This window comes from Schistocerca nitens, chromosome 8 (assembly GCF_023898315.1).
Source record: "Schistocerca nitens isolate TAMUIC-IGC-003100 chromosome 8, iqSchNite1.1, whole genome shotgun sequence".
In the NCBI taxonomy this organism is placed as follows: Eukaryota; Metazoa; Arthropoda; class Insecta; order Orthoptera; family Acrididae; genus Schistocerca; species Schistocerca nitens.
Genome location: NC_064621.1, coordinates 176,469,219 through 176,481,500, shown reverse-complemented (window position 1 = coordinate 176,481,500; position 12,282 = coordinate 176,469,219). Strand labels below are relative to the sequence as shown.

Sequence of the window (12,282 nt, the reverse complement as noted above, 5' to 3'; positions counted from 1 at the left end):
TTTCATACACTATTTTATTTTGATTTTAAACTTCTAAATATTGTGTACTGCTCTCTTAGTTTGCAGGCACAGGAAATAAAAACAGAAAACGAATTCAGTTGAGGCCAAGTGTACATAATTAAAAAAAAACCACTCCGTCTACAGGCCACAAGTGGCCCAACGGGTCATCCGACCGCCGTGTCATCCTCAGATGAGGATGTGGAGAGGAGGGGCGTGGGGTCAGCACACCGCTCTCCCGGTCGTTATGATGGTATTCTTGACCGAAGCCGCTACTATTCGGTCGAGTAGCTCCTCAACTGGCATCGCGAGGCTGAGTGCACCCCGAAAAATGGCAACAGCGCACGGCGGCCTGGATGGTCACCCATCCAAGTGCCGACCACGCCCGACAACGCTTAACTTCGGTGATCTTACGGGAACCGGTGTATCCACTGCGGCAAGGCCGTTGCTAAAATGTATATAATCAAGGTGGAAGCAAAGACTTTTCTGATATATCGGCATTCTAATTTCTAATAGCTGGCGCACTTAACCACTTTTTTTTAAAATTTGTATATCAGCACCCAAGTTCATGTTTAATCATAATAACATTAAGAATGTTGCCAAATATTTAACAAGTTTTCAGTGGCTTAGCCATTAACTTGTCACATTATAAGATAGTTTTCCCTGAGCAATATTTTATACTTAAGATTGGTATTAGCAGGGCTGAACGATAGACTGAGGACAACAGCTGTATCTTTAGTTTAACAAAAGCACTTCATTGTGTGAACCATTCAATAGCTTTCCATAATTTCTGAGTGTATTTTTGTTCCGTCGTTACAACTACAAGAAAATGCATGTTTTTCTCAACAGACGCGTTTCACTTTACTGAAGTAAAGCATCATCAGTAGTGGTAATTTATACTTGGTTTTTCGCCTATATCAGAAAATGCCCTCTGATAGAACCTTTTTGGTTTCTTTGTTAGTTACTGATAATTGTGGTCTAATTTCACGCTGCCTTGCAGAACTGTACATTTTCGACGTTTAGCACAGCACAGTTGCGTACACCACTGTTTTTGACGTTAATTTGTATACAAATAAACAGTGAACAACAGTGTACGAAAGTGTGCTGTATTAAACGTAAAAAGTCCACAGTTCCGCAAAGCAATGTAAAATTAGAACACAGTTATCAGTGCGTAACGATGAAAGGAATCAAAAACGTGCTACTATATGGTATTTCCTCATGTAGGCGAAAAACGAAGCATAAATTGCCACCTCTGATGATGCTTTACTTCAGTAAAGCGAAACGCGTCTGGCGAGAAAAACACGCACTTTCTTGTAATTGTAATGGCGAAGCGAAAACACCCTCATAAATTGTAAAGCAATTAAGGACAATATGGTCACACAAATGAAGAGGTTTTCCATCAGCTGGAACATTATGGGATTAGTGAAAAGGCTCAATATTGGCTCACTTCACATCTGGAAAGTAGGAAGCAGAAGATTGTCCCCCAGTGCCAACACGCAGGAAGAGTGACCATGCTAAGTAGGCTATTCCACAGGGCTTTGTTCTGTATCAGTTACATTTTTTTATGTACATCAATAGTCGATCATTAGACGTGAGACATGACACAAAAAATGTTCTCGTTACAGATGACGCAAGTATTACTGCGAAAGAGGTGGAACACAATATAGATGATGTACGTAATAGAACAATTAATTACATCAGCATGTGGCTTTCACAGAAAAGATTAAGGTTTACCTGTAACAAAACGTAATGCACATAGTTGGACACGAAACTTTTGTAAACGCGAAATTTTATTGTCTCAAGGTTATAAAAAACCAATTTCTACGACAAAAGGTAAATGTAAGGTTTTCATAAAGTACGAAGTTCAGTGTCTTGTGCAGAACCTGAGTGCTGTTGTCTTCACTATAAGAATGATCTCCACCGTATCCGACGCTGTTTACTATACTTCTGAATACTTTGCTTACTTTCACTTCATTGTTTCGTATGGCGTTGTGTTCAGTGACAACTGTGTGCACTCACCAAGAAAATTCTTAATCCAGAATAGGGCAATCACACTGATCCGCTGTGTCACTTCGCCAATTTTGTGTGTGTCGTTGTTCAGGTGTATCGGAACCCTAACTCTGACTCACTGGCAATATTGACTCATTCGGTAGAAACAGCAATACTGATTCAGTTAACACTAAAAGGAAAAACTAAATGTCCGTAGGTGACACTTCCTTAAGCATTATACATCTAACTGTACTCTGTTTGGCAGGTTCCTTTCTCAGCAGGCTTCCAGCAGAACTGAAAAACTTTAAAGATAAACCTTACGTATTCAAAAACAAATTGAAAGATTTTCTTGTGACACACTTATTCTATTCTGAACAGGATTTATTAAGAAATTTTGTCTACAATATGTTATTTATTCCAATACTCTCTCACAAGTGTTTTCGTCTTTTGTTAATTCCTTAAATCTTTTGTTTACATATTTTCGAATCAGCATTCTGTAAACCATGTGCTGGCACATTCCATGAGCGAGTACGTTTGGCCAACCTGATCCTATGGAATCAGATAAATAAACAATTTTAATAAATATTTCTTTGTTATAAATGAATCCTTAAGCAGTAGAGGGATGGAGAGGGCAGGATAAGAAGAGGTCTAGGAGGAAGAAAGGCGGGTTCTCTTTGAGGCCAAAGAATCTAATTCTCTCAGTAATCCCCAGAAGGGCGTTTATTATGTGGCTCATATTTTTAAGGTAAATCACCACGAAAAGTGTCTTCTGCTATACCTTCCTGAAGCACTGTGAGTATGTTTACAATTTAACTTGTGACTTTGTAGCAGGTTGTGGTGATTAGGAATGAAGTATCACGAAATCTTTTCCGCTGATTGGTCAATTTATTTGAACACCACCATCGGATTAGATACTGCTATTCCAAAGGTACTGTGTTACCACGTTGTAGCTACTTATCCCAGAGGAGCAGACCTTTTAAATATAAAAGAGCCATCGAAACTCGCTCCACAGGACTTCTCGGCTGCAGACGCGCTGCAGCGATCGCCCCACTAAGTTGCGTGGCACAGTCCTCAAGAGTTCATTCACGCACATAAATCTCCGACAGCAGCGCCCGCGCGGGAAGCGAGTGAATTACACCCAGTAGCCGCTTCCGCGTCGACTTCCATCATTAGCGTTGCGTAACCCACCTGATACAAGCTCAGTGATGTATATGGGCTCTCTCTCCGCTGGCGAGTAATGAGGAAGAGCGATCCGCAACATGGCGGAAGATACTTCGTCACACCTCTCGACAGCTCGCTACCTCACTCTTAAAATTTAAGTGAATGTGTCGTTTTGTGTTTTTACTTACTACAGACGAAAACATTATAGTGTCGGGTAACTCTTCATTAAGGAAGAATTTGTATACTGCACAGAAACATGTAAGAAGTACGCTGTCAAGTCACACTAATGTGACCACTTGCCAAAAACCTGAATAATCACCTTTTGTAGTGCTGACAGCTGCGAGGTGTGCAGGAAGAGAGAAGAGAGTCAATAATGTTCTGGAAGATACCGACAGAAATGTGGAGCCATGCCGTGATCAGCTGCGCAAGATTTCACGGTTGAGGTTCCATGCACCGTTTGGATGTGAAATGAGTTTGAAGATTGGATCACTTTCAAATCTCCCGTCTCACGGTGAGCTCACAGCGGAGACAATTCGCTCTGACCTGTATACTCGGAGGAGCTCCTCTACATGGTGACCCTATTATTCGTTGCAAAAGGTGTATCTGCGACACATTGTTTCACGCACACACACACACACACACACACACACACACACACACACACACAAGGTCTGGCGCGCGTCCATGGAGTACCGCACTCAACCCTCCTAGCTTCGATCGTACGAAGTTCGCGCAGCCTTTGCTGTAGTCATACGCTGAGGCGATCCGGAAAACATTCTCGACACATGCGTTGTGCAGTTCTACTAGTACGTACCGTACAATGAAGCAAGAGATTTGAAAGTGATTCTGTTTTCAAACTTATTTTATGTCCAAATGATAGATTTCTCGAAACAGGTACTTTACCAAAACTTTATCTTTTAAGTCCCCTTCACAACATCTAGAAGCGTGTAATAGGAACTGTGAAACACACTGTATAGTATCAGGAAGAGCAACAACACATTGACACTATCCATCACTCAGCTATTATGTAGCACAGAAAGGAGTGACGTATTCAGTCATAAAAATCTTTGCCCACTTATACAGTGATGTGTGAAGTATCTTATATATAATAAAATCAACTTCAGACACGTATGTCTGGTTGACAAATCCTTTTACTGCACAAAAGAATTTTTAATATATAACAGTGGAATATATATATATATATATATATATATATATATATATATATATATATATATATATCTGTGTGTGTGTGTGTGTGTGTGAGTGTGTGGCAGAGAGAGAGAGGAGATGGAGAGAGAAAGAGTGCACATGACTTAAGAAATAAGACTGAATTTAGAAGAAAGGATCTTAAGTGTAGTGTGATGGAAAATGTTGCGAATAGTCGAGTTATTGCCTTATTTTATATTTCACTGACAAAGCTAATCATACTTATGAACTGAATAATTCGTTCCACATCATTCTGAAACACTGTAATTATCTTCAACGCAATATGGAAATAACTAAGTAAAGTATTCGTTCCATATCATTGTGAAACATTGTAATTTTCTTCAATGAAATGTGCAAATAACTAAATAAAGAATTCGTCGATTAGAAGTCTTTGATAAGAATCCCTCCTCGGAATACAGAATCTGGCGCTTACAGTACCGCCCTGTAATTATAGTCTCCATGTGTTCGACGTCAGCCTGCAATAACCACCCATAGACGGCAGGTGGTAGCAGTGCAGGATATATAAAGTCGGACGTAGAAAACAGTGCAGTCGTTGTCGTAATGAGGAAACGAAGTGATTTATGTGATGCCCAAAAGGGCATGATCATTGGCTTTCAGGCCAATGGCTGAAGGAGTTCCGAAACCACTAAGTTTCTGAACTTTTCGCGTGCCTCCGTTGTTAAAGTATACCGTGCATTGTAAAATGGCGCTATCCAAAACCGGCGCCAAGTGAACTTTGGTGCATTACGGGCCATAGACGAACGATGGTTGCGGGGATATGTACGGGCGAATAGTGCACCTGGTGAGAAACTGACCACCCAAATGAACCAAGTGGCTCCCAACAGTGTCCTCTCTGTTCATTGAATGTTGCCGCGGGGGGGCATCCACAGCAGGCGCCTGGTTCTTGCACGCACCCTGTTCATCAGTGACGAAGGCTGTAATCTGCACGCCATTACGACAACTGGACGTCTAATTAGTGGCGACAGGTGGCCTTTTCAGATGATCCACGTTGGAAGTTCCGAAACGTCTGAAAGAAGACACCCTGCAACAATCAAGAGAAGGGTTCAGGTCGGAGGAGGGGAGCGATATGGTCTGGGGAATGTTTTCGTGGCATTCCCTGGGTGGTCTCGTCATTCTGAAAGGAGTAATGGATCTACACAAACATGCATCTATCCTTCGTGACCATGTCCACCCCTAAAAGCAGTTTGTTTTTCCTCAGCGCCATGTCATCTAGCAGCAGGACAATGCAACATGTCACACAGCTCTCAGTGTACATACGTGGTTCAGAGTGCACCAGTATGAGTTTACTCCGTTCCCCTGGCCATGACACTCACCAGATCAAAACCCAATCAAAAATCTATGAGACCAACTCGATCGTACTGTTAGTGCCACGGAGCCTCCAGTCGGCCCGTATGGCCGAACGGTTCTAGACGCTTCATTCCGGAACCGCGCTGATGCTACGCTGGCAGGTTCTAATCCTGCCTCGGGCATGGATGTGTGTGATGTCCTTAGGTTAGGTAGGTTTAAGTAGTTGTGAGTCTAGGGTACTGATGACCTCAGACGTTAATTCCCATACTGCTTAGAGCCATTTGAACCATTTTGGAGCCTCCAACAGAGATACCTAGCGCTGTTGGTCTCGGGACTGCAGTTGGCATGGCTGCACACTCTTGTCGGTACATTCCATAACCTCACTGAATCTTCCTGCACGTCTCGCAGCGGATCACGATGGAAAAGGTGGTTATTCAAGCAGACTTCCGGCAGGCGGTCACATTAATGTGACTGGACCGTGTGGTTCTGCAAGGTACAGAAAAGGATGTGCAAAAATCAAAGTAGTTGGTAGTAACAGTCAATAAAATTCTTCTGGGTTTGAGGCCGCATTGTCATTTGTAAAATTCCGACGTTTCGGTGACTGTTGCTAGACGCCTTCCTCAGGGTGTATTGCCCGTGACAACGACCGCGGAAGCCTACGTTTACATTTAGTTGAAAGTAAATTCAAAGTACAACTTTAGGCCAAGGACCTAAAGAAAAGTACAAAACACAGCGTTAGTGTACAAAGGAAACGTCGGCGAAAGACGCTTGGCTATAGTTACATACGAGGGTAATCCCAAAAGTAAGGTCTCCTACTTTTTTATAAGTACAGAATTCTGTGTGGCAGTTGGTCACACTGTTATGAAGAGTGCTTCATGCGCTGTGAGTAGACATGCGCACGCCGCGCTAAAGCGCTCAGTCTTGGCTTGGCAGCCGTTAGATGTTACCGCCAAGCGCGAATTGCGCGCAGTTATTCGGTTTTTGAACGCAAAGGGCGCTGCGCCGATTGAAAACCATTGTCAATTGACTGAAGTATATGGTGAGTCGTGCATGGATGTCAAAAATGTTCGTAAGTGGTGCAGAGAGTTTGCAACTGCTCGGACCGAAATTCACGACGAACAAAGGAGCGGGAGACCGTCAATTTCTGAGGAGGCAGTGTTGAAGGTTGAGCAAAGCATGCGTGAAGATCGGCGGATCACCCTGGATGACCTCTGCACGTTGGTTCCTGAGGTTTCCCGAAGCACCGCTCACAGAATTTTAGCCGGCCGCGGTGGTCTCGCGGTTCTAGGCGCGCAGTCCGGAACCGTGCGACTGCTACGGTAGCAGGTTCGAATCCTGCCTCGGGCATGGATGTGTGTGATGTTCTTAGGTTAGTTAGGTTTAAGTAGTTCTAAGTTCTAGGGGACTGATGACCACAGCAGTTGAGTCCCATAGTGCTCAGAGCCATTTGAACCATTTGAACAGAATTTTAACGGAAACGTTGAACTACCGGAAGGTGTGCGCAAGATGGATGCCACGCATGCTGACTGAGGACCTTATGCGGCAACGAGGTGATGCTTCCCGCGCATTTCTTCACCGCCTTGCAGCCGAACAGTACAACTTTCTGGACTCAATTGTCACGGGTGGCGAAACCTGGGCATACCACTTTACACCTGAGACCAAGCAACATTCACGCCAGTGACGGCATCCTTCTTCGCCAAAGCCGGGAAAGTCAAACACAGTCTGCTGGTAAAGTCAACCATTTTTTGGGATAGGAAAGGGATATTGTTGGTCGACTTTATGCTCACTGGGACCACAATTAACGCTGACAGGTACTGTGAGACTCTGAAAAAACTCAAACGGGCAATTCAGAACCGGAGAAGAGGTATGTTGAGCAGGGGCGTACACATTCTTCATGACAACGCTCACCCACACATCGCTCGGCAAACCGTTGCTCTCCTGCAACAGTTTCAGTGAAACATAATCACCCACCCACTCTATAGTCCTGACTTGGCGCCCAGTGACTATCACCTGTTCCCTAGGTTAAAAGAACATTTGGCCGGAAAGCGATTGATCTCCGACGACGAGGTGAAAGAAGAGGTTCATAACTTTCTCAATAGCATGGCGGCGAGCTGATATGACATTGCCATACAAAAACTGCCACAGCGTCTACAAAAATGCATCGACAGAAATGGTGATTATGTCGAAAAATTGCTAAATGTTCAAGCTATAAACTGATGTAAACCACTGTAGAAATAAACAGGTCTATGTACTTATAAAAAAATAGGAGATCTTACTTTCGGGATTACCCTCGTATTTATGTGTGTTTTTTATACAATCATTGTATGACATTTTGCTATGCAGAAAGTAGAGATTTATGAGATAGAAGATAATGCACTTTCAGGAGCCACCATGCTAATATCGGGTAACACCGCCTCCAGCCCTGGTTATGGTGTTAATTTGGCAAGGTGGAGACTACAGACGTTCTTCAGCTACGCAACATCCAGCTCAAACCACTCGCTGGTCATCAGATCCCATAGAGCTACAATAATGCGAGGAGGTTGACAGCTAAGTTTCATCCACTATTCCAAAGAGACCCCAGAATTTTTCATAACATTAAAACCGGATGATTTTGCTGATCATTCGTGGCGGGATAGTGTGCCTGAATGTTCGTCGAATCAGAAACGTATGAAGATACAGAAGGAAGGGCAACACTTGGTCACCGAGAATGTCCAAACAGAAATCATGGTTCATATCGACGATAACCTGAACTAGAGGAGCCAAGTCGTGGTACAAAATACACATCCAATACGTCACAGGGGCAATAAAATTCTCTCGAGCTTCCAACCTGGCCGACTGATTAAAGAAATCACCACTTGCCATCCAAAAGTTCCTACATATTCTGATGCGGCTGGATCCTCCAGAAAATTTTGTCTATATCGCCGAGAGATCACGGATTCACGACTCATTGTAACGTCGGTGAAATTTATGCCTTCCATCATTTGAAGAAAGGCGAAATCTCATTTCGTCGGACAACACTATATTCATCTACTCAGGTACAGTCTACAGTTGAGTCGGCATAATTTGACCCCTGACAACTGGCTACACTGTTGCCAGCTTTCAGCTACAAAGTGGAGGCAGTTGCAGATGAAAACAATAGCCATCTGTAGAGCTCCGGCAACACTGAGGCATTGCTATAGAGACGTTTAGAAAATCACGTAACATGATTGGCTGTAGTGGGCACGTGGAGCTGCTGTGGCCAGTCTACTGCAGCTGTCAGGGATCTTCTTACAGCGACTCCACTATAACTTCTTTATTGTTTGACCAATTGAAGACTCGAAGCTGCATGTACCAGTGTTAACAGTGAGATGATGTGGAATTCTATGTTGCCTTAATAATACGTCTTAGCCAACGGTCTTGCCGCAGTGGTAACACCCGTTCCCGTCACGTCATCGAAGTTAAGCTCTGCTGGGTTTGGCTAGTACTTGGATGGGTCACCGTCGTGGTCTGCCGAGTGCTGTTGGTAAGGGGGTGCACTCAGCCCTTGTGAAGCCCATTGAGGAGCTACTTGATTGAGAAGTAGCGGCTCCGGTCACGAAAACTGACAACGGCCGGGACATCAGTGTGCTGACCACATGCCTATCCGCATCCGGTGATGGCTACGGGCTGATGATGACACAGTGGCCGGTCGCTACCGTTGGGCCTTCCAGGCCTGTTCGGATGGTGATTGTTTGTTTTATTATAATACGTCTTGGACTGTTTACAATCAAATCATACACCATTGGTGAGTTTTGTAAGGTGTCTGCTCTTTAATTTTCAACAGTTAAGAAGTGTATGTCTCAACTCACATGACGGTCACTCCGTAAGTCACGGTAACTATGGTATATCGCGAGAACTTGCGACGTCACTCTAATCACAGTAAATACATTCGAAACCCCACGGTAAAATTACCAAAAACAAGCTACAGACTGCGACCGCAAGTGAGGATGGCTCGGTATCAGCGACTGAAAGATTCAGTGTGAGACTGGCCGTGCCACAAGATGGATCTTGTCCCAACCATCCTACTCACCAAATCTCAGTCCATGGAACTTCGAACTCACTCCACAACTGAGGAAGCCATTGCTTGGGAGGCCCCTTTGCAAACAAGACGAACATCCTCACGGCATCTCGACGACAGGTGTCACATATTGATAGCAACTCCAGTGGCATTCAGTGTCTTCCCCACGTTGCCAACGCTGTGTATGCACTGTGGGACTATTCTGAGTCACATTAGTTGAATTTGATTCATTTTTGTTCCATTTGTACTCGTGCACAATAAATTTACACAGAGTTATATTTCGAATGTTTCATTTCAAATTTTACAGTGGCCTTCTGTGTACTCTGTACTGGAACACTATTTTGTGTCGGCATTCAAATACACACTGTCGTACCAGTTCAATGCACATCGTGGAAGTCTCCTGTTGTCTCATTATCGCAAGACATACCAAAGTTGCCGTGACTTAATGGAATGATTCTCGTATTAGATCGTACTTTCCCTGAAGGAGGTTTCAAAACAGTAAGCACAGGTAGCAACATCCACCCAATTCACCTTTTTTGTCATTCTCTGTCTGCCTCTTAGACCAGCTGCCGGTTTTTTTTCTTTTTGGAGGGAGAACTTTTACTCAACTCACTTCACCCAGTTCATTAAGTAAACTATCCTGATAAGCGACTAAGCCGAAAAAAAAGAAGAAAAACAGCGACTTTAGTAGTGAAAGGTTTTCATTGATGTCACAGCAATTGTACTGCACAACTTATATTAACCCTTATATGCCCAAAACCTTCTTTCATCGCGGAGCTGTATGATTTTCAAATATATCATTCAGTAGTGACCACAGCTAAGAACGGTAACAGTAATTTGCAGTTGTTTAAGAAAAGGCAAACCTACGTTTCTAGCATTTGTAGACTTAGAGAAAGCTTTTGACAATGTTAACTGGAAAACTCTCTTTCAAATTCTGAAGGTGGCAGGGGTAAAATACAGGGAGCGAAAGGCTATTTACAATTTGTACAGAAACCAGGTGGCAGTTATAAGAGTCGAGGGGCATGAAAGGGAAGCAGTGGTTCGGAAAGGAGTGAGACAGGGTTGTAGCCTCTCCCCGATGTTATTCAATCTGTATATTGAGCAAGCAGTAAAGGAAACAAAAGAAAAATTCGCAGTAGGTATTAAAATTCATGGAGAAGAAGTAAAAACTTTGAGGTTCGCCGATGACATTGTAATTCTGTCAGAGACAGCAAAGGACTTGGAAGAGCAGTTGAACGGAATGGACAGCGTCTTGAAAGGAGGATATAAGATGAACATCAACAAAAGCAAAACGAGGATAATGGAATGCAGTCAAATTAAATCGGGTGATGCTGAGGGAATTAAATTAGGAAATGAGACACTTAAAGTAGTAAAGGAGTTTTGCTATTTAGGGAGTAAAATAACTTATGATGGTCGAAGTAGAGAGGATATAAAATGTAGACTGGCAATGGCAAGGAAAGCGTTTCTGAAGAAGAGAAATTTGTTAACGTCGAGTATAGATTTAAGTGTTAGGAAGTCGTTTCTGAAAGTATTTGTATGGAGTGTAGCCATGTATCGAAGTGAAACATGGACGATAACTAGTTTGGACAAGAAGAGAATAGAAGCTTTCGAAATGTGGTGCTACAGAGGAATGTTGAAGATAAGGTGGGTAGATCACGTAACTAATGCGGAGGTATTGAATAGGATTGGGGAGAAGAGAAGTTTGTGGCACAACTTGACTAGAAGAAGGGATCGGTTGGTAGGACATGTTTTGAGGCATGAAGGGGTCACAAATTTAGCATTGGAAGGCAGCGTGGAGGGTAAAAATCGTAGAGGGACACCAAGAGATGAATACACTAAGCAGATTCAGAAGGATGTAGGTTGCAGTAGGTACTGGGAGATGAAGAAGCTTGCACAGGATAGAGTAGCATGGAGAGCTGCATCAAACCAGTCTCAGGACTGAAGACCACAACAACAACAACAGCTCTGAAAGGAGTTTTTTTCACAGCGGGCCAACGATGACCGCATGGGCATATAAGGTCTTACACTACTATGGAACAGGAATAAACAGAATCAGATGTATTTTACGCTAACCGGTGTTCATTAATTGAAATCTGGTAATCATACTTTATCTACTTACAAATTGCTTATGTTGGTAGTTGTTACTGATTCCAGTTGAGTATTATTTACTGCACCTTATTTCACGAAAGAATTTCTTAAAGTCGTATTGAGTAGCTCCGTTTCAGATACGCTATTGTCGGTAACGTTTCTGTTTCCATCGCACAGCGCATTCAGCGCAAAGCATTCAGCGTTTTGCCGCTGGTATACATTGTCTGGTAACACGAGAAAAAACATTGCGATTTGAGAGTACAGTGTTACTATAATCTTTTAGAACCTAGACACACACGCCATTTTCAGTTGCAAGCAGTAGTGCACTGATGAGCCAAAACATTATGACCACGTGGTTAATAGCTTCCTTCTCCGTCTTTAGAACGAAATACACACATCAAAAAAGGTTTTGCATCACCCCGGTTCCCAGAAGATACACGTTGACTGTGGATATTGCAGTCCCTTTGACTGTTCAGAGATGTCACTAAACCCAC

At 43.2% G+C, this 12,282-nt stretch overlaps 1 pseudogene; it reads right to left on the bottom strand.

Moving 5' to 3' along the window:
• Nucleotides 1-329: 329 nt before the first annotated feature.
• LOC126199893 (5S ribosomal RNA) lies at nucleotides 330-447 on the bottom strand (annotated as a pseudogene).
• Between the last annotated feature and the right edge of the window lie 11,835 nt (nucleotides 448-12,282).